The following is a 5,000-nucleotide window of genomic DNA, read 5'->3' as shown; positions in this document are numbered from 1 at the left end:
CGTTACAAGTACAACTTGTCCTCAGTAACCCGGTACTCGTTTTATCGCCCTCCTTTAAGCAGTGGATAGAAAGCGCAGTGAAATTTGGAGCGCACGTGCTGTGATTCCAACCCGCATCGCTAGACCGTTGCCGTTCAATGTTCATTTCAATCAGTGACAGGAATCGAAACCTCAGATAATCTCCCTATATTCAACGACGTGAAACGAAGAATACGCTTGCGGAAGATGTGAAATTTTTCATAAAATAAACAGACAACAAAGCAAACCGAAAAGGTAAGAAGAACGTTAAAGCCTGGTTTGCATATGATCTGTGATCGGTCTGCGGCACAGTAGAACTAGATTCAACTTTCCCGACCATTGCGACCGTGTCGCAGACTGATCGCAGACCGTTGCAGATCATGTGGAAACCAGGCTTAACAGTTTCAACGAAAAATTGTTTGACTAGTTTTGAATGATGTGAAATGTAAAAAAATCCTGGTTTATACGGAACGGCTTGTTTAAAAGGTAATTAATGTTGTAGTAATTATAACAAAATTGTTTTAAAGATGTTTTCGGCCTTTAGAGTAACTGAGACATTGCAACTATATAACAACCAGCATGTCGACTTATCAACCAATTTTTCTATTGTCATCTAGCCAGAAAGTTCCATCGCGATACAACTAATTTGAAGGTGGCGATTAAATACCTCTCGTTGATGGTTTTTTGAATAGATTGTATTTCATGTATAAACAAGCAACTAGCGTAGTTTACCAAAACAGTCAAAACAGCAATGCTTCTTCAGCTCCTTGGTTTCAACTTATCACCCGGGAAACGCCGGACTGAAAACTCTTTTGTAATCGCGGAAATCGACAACTTCCTCGGAAAGAAATCCTTACTGAAAGAACAGAGTAGAAAGACATTGAAAAGAAAGAGGAAAAAATTAGCTTTAAAACACTTAGCAAATTATTACCCTCTGGTGGTTGTCTGAAGCTTCCGACTCGTAATCGGAACTCGGCTCTTTTCGGGGGCACTAAGCGGTCGAGTATACCTGAGTCGTCATTGGATATAAAATACATCTCTTCTAATCATTTCGTCATCGTCCTTTGAAATGATCGCCTCCTTTTTTTTACGAGCGACACCGACTTGTTCTAATTATAGTTTGTTACGGCATTTAGAGAACTATCGCGCAAATTGCGCTACAAGTAAGAAAAAGTCAAAATCCGTAACTCTAAACTGAATTCAAATGCACAATCTCATCACATCTTACTAACAGCTCACGAGCAAGTTAAAGTCGTCTGCCTTCCCGTCATTTTCCCCACTCTGGGAGTAAAAGTAGTTCATTGCATGATTGCACATAGTGATACTATAACTAACCTTTCAGTTGTGTGGTTCTTTGCTACTGGGAAGGAGTTTATGATCGAATTATGTCCATTAGGTAGTTTTTTCGACTGGTTAGTCAAATACTCTGGCCAAGGATAGAGCCTTGGAGAATATTCTTGGATCGATCAGTTTCCGAACCGATGTTTATGTGGTCGCCAAGACCTTTTTCCGAAAGATGAAGTAAAGAATAGAACCATTTTCCCATACAAATCCGTGTATCTCGACGTTTGTGTATTATAAACATCAAAAAACGAAATTTCGGTTTTATCAGACGAGTCGAGAAATGTCAATTAGAACGAAAGATAGCCCTTCGCAAGAGAAAACTCGTTAGAGCGAATTGTTCGTTCTGACCAGGCGTCGAAAAAACGTCAGCTGACAATTCTTTCTCGGTGGTCAATTTCACCTTGATAAATAAAACTAAATTTTCGGGCTTCATTCCTTATCGACGCATCCACAGTTACTAAACACTAAACGGTAAACCCTTCATTTATAAACTTCAACACTCTACGAGAGATTTTTCTACGGGTACTCCGGTTTTAGGCCCCTTTCCTCAAAATCCAACATTTTACTTGATTAGTATGGTGGCCCAGTATTATCATAGTAAAATATGTAAGTTTTTGAGGAGAAAAGAATAAAAAATGGAAAGAAACGAACAATATAAGCCATCCAGATAGAAAAAAGGGAGAAAAATAGTATTTTAATAAACAATGATATAAAGTAAAAAAATATTTGTTGACAAATTAAAAGAAAAATAATTTAAGCACTAAAAATATTTTAAAAATACATATAATTGAAAAAAAAAAAAATAAAGAAAGAAAAAACTTTGAAAATCAACATCGAAAATCAACATTGAAAATCAACATCGAAAATCAACATTAAAAATAAACATTGAAAATACAACATTGAAAATCAACGTTGGAAATCGACATAAGAAAAAAAAACACGTTATTTCCACGTGGCCTGTCGTTATCATAGACCGGGATGCTTTGCACGCATATTCAATAAATTTCAACCATCAGAGAGGTGATTAGAAGCTCCAGCCTGATACATCAGGGTTGTTTGGACGGTACTTGATATCTGCAGTATGTGATAACCAAAGTGTACATATCGTGAGCACGAGGGAGGAAAACAAAAGGCGAACAATGCGTTGTTCATAAGCAAGTGCAGTGGCCCATCATTCTCGTAGCCCGTGAAGACTTTAATCTGCGGACTTCAGCGGAGCTTGAGACCAGGGTGACCCATATCGAAGAGAAATCGCCCGCGAATTCCATTCGCCAAACAGTACTGTACGGGTCCGCAAATGATCCCCAAACTGTACCGCAAATGATACCAGGACCGCAAATGATCCCATAAAAATGGAACGCAAATGATCCCCATTTTGGACCGCAAATGATCCCGAAAAAAATTGAGGAATGGCATGGAGGGTGGAATGGTCTGGACAGAGAATTCATGTGAAGGGCGCTTATTTTTTTAATTAAAAATCACTTTAAATGGCTCACACAGGTTTCTGTCTCATTCTAGTTTTCCAGAAAGACTGAATTTTGTTTTCTGACCACGATTTTATAAATTTGCCACATTTAATTATCGGATACAATCATCAAAAACTAACTTGGACGCAGTTCTAAATTGATTGTGACCAGGCGCCCGTTTCTCGAACTCTGCGTGTGTTTGCCAGAGTTGTTCGAATATACCGACTGTTTGTAATCGTTTCGTGGTTTTGCAGTTACTGGTCATGCGTGACTGACACCCAAATACATTTGCATGCTCAATACGAAATGTCCCTGAATCAAGGCCGCTGGCAGACCCGATTTTTCTAGGAAGATCGAAAGAGACTCTGCTCGCAGGGTTCGAGAAACGGGCCCCTGGTCAGAATCAGTTTAGAACTGCGTGCAAGTTAGTTTTTGATGATTGTGTCCGATAATTAAATGTGGCAAATTTATAACATCGTGGTCAGAAAACAAAATTCAGTCTTTCTGGAAAACTAAAATGAGACAGAAACCTGTGTGAGCCATTTAAAGTGATTTTTAATAAAAAAAAAATAAGCGCTCTTCACATGAATTCTCTTTCCATTCCATTCCACCCTCCATGCCATTCCTCAATTTTTTTTCGGGATCATTTGCGGTCCAAAATGGGGATCATTTGCGTTCCATTTTTATGGGATCATTTGCGGTACAGTTTGGGGATCATTTGCGGACCCGTACAGTACTGTTTGGCGAATGGAATTCTCGGGCGATTTCTCTTCGATATGGGTCACCCTGGTCTCAAGCTCCGCTGAAGTCCGCAGATTAAAGTCTTCACGGGCTACGAGAATGATGGGCCACTGCACTCTCTGGCTTATGAACAATGCATTGTTCCCCTTTTGTTTTCCTCTCTCGTGCTCACAATATGTACACTTTGGTTATCATATACTGCAGATATCAAGCACCGTCCAAACAATCCTAATGTATCAGGCTGGAGCTTCTAATCACCTCTCTGATGGTTGAAATTTATTGAATATGCGTGCAACGCATCCTGGTCTATGATAACGACAGGCCACGTGGAAATAACGTGTTTTTTTTTTCTTATGTCGATTTCCAACGTTGATTTTCAATGTTGTATTTTCAATGTTTATTTTTAATGTTGATTTTCGATGTTGATTTTCAATGTTGATTTTCGATGTTGATTTTAAAAGTTTTTTCTTTCTTTCTTTTTTTTTTCAATTATATGTATTTTTTTAATATTTTTAGTGCTTAATTAAACAAATTGTACCAGCAGTCAAAATTGAACTACAACATATCTATGTATTGAACCTCGTCGCTCGCTCATCCCCTTCGCGAACGAAAAATCACGTTTCGCTCGTCAAAACATTTTCTCCTGGGATTCTCGTGAGGTCGACTTGTGGCAAGTCTAAAGATGTGTTTGAACTGTATTTAGTCGTTTATTCGCACTCACTAGTCCGATTATTGGTCTGTGAAAACAAAAACGGAGCATAATATTTATATAAACGTACAGTTACTTTTTCGATCGTCTGCTTGATTTAATCCCAGAGCTGGTTTGACCTTCTAAGCCTCTTTAAGACACTCATCCACCCGCGATGTCCTCATTTTCACTTCCTTGCACGTTACGTAAGCATTACGTAACTATTAAAAGCAATTTTTCATTCGCATTTCGAGAAGTCACACCTTGCAAATTTATTGTCAGTTTGAAAACTTATGAAGGTCTTACATATCATTTAAATGTATCTTTTTCTTTTGTTATCACGAAAGAAACGCCCGCAAAAAATAAACATTGTCGAAATATAAAAACCAAAGCGATTCCACTAGTAGGGTAAATTTTTAACATGATGAGTTTTGCTTTCGAGAAAGCAATCAAACCCGACTTCAATATTTTTCTACCAGTGATTAGAAGAACTGGGTCCGGCAATCGCTGTTAATAATTTTCTTGAAAGTAAAAAGTGTAAATAATGTTGAATATTTTACTAAAACGAGGGACACCTACCGCGTTGACTCTTGGGAGGAATTTATAGTTGCTAAGATCGCCCCACATAGCATTATATTTCTCGGTGAACGAGGAATGACACAAGAAACATGGGACAAAAGTGGCGTTAATCTTGTTTAACTTTCATCGGAGATTTAATTCTGTGTTCTCTTCTTCCTCAGAAA

General features: G+C 38.3%; 1 protein-coding gene and 1 long non-coding RNA gene across 4 annotated transcripts in view; one reads left to right on the top strand and one right to left on the bottom strand.

Moving 5' to 3' along the window:
• Window positions 1-4,487, bottom strand: part of LOC138038458 (uncharacterized) — an 8,068-nt gene extending 3,581 nt beyond the window's left edge. Inside the window, exon 1 of the long non-coding RNA XR_011130237.1 lies at window positions 4,349-4,487. This is a non-coding gene — a long non-coding RNA (uncharacterized lncRNA). The remainder of the gene's footprint in view (window positions 1-4,348) is intronic.
• The window catches only part of LOC138038455 (sodium/potassium/calcium exchanger 2-like), a 33,658-nt gene that overhangs the window by 11,074 nt on the left and 17,584 nt on the right, over window positions 1-5,000 (top strand). For 2 of the 3 annotated variants that reach the window (XM_068884321.1, XM_068884323.1), the window contains exon 2: window positions 4,998-5,000. This exon is cut by the window's right edge and continues 1,195 nt beyond it. The gene's annotated coding sequence lies outside the window, so the exon portion shown is untranslated. Of the gene's footprint in view, window positions 1-157; window positions 274-4,997 lie in introns of those variants that run through there. The other variant, XM_068884322.1, reaches the window with a different exon arrangement.

Source organism: Montipora capricornis, chromosome 2 (genome assembly GCF_036669925.1).
Source record: "Montipora capricornis isolate CH-2021 chromosome 2, ASM3666992v2, whole genome shotgun sequence".
In the NCBI taxonomy this organism is placed as follows: domain Eukaryota; kingdom Metazoa; phylum Cnidaria; class Anthozoa; order Scleractinia; family Acroporidae; genus Montipora; species Montipora capricornis.
The sequence above is the reverse complement of the archived record's forward strand: the minus strand, read 5'-3'. Positions and strand labels throughout refer to the sequence as shown.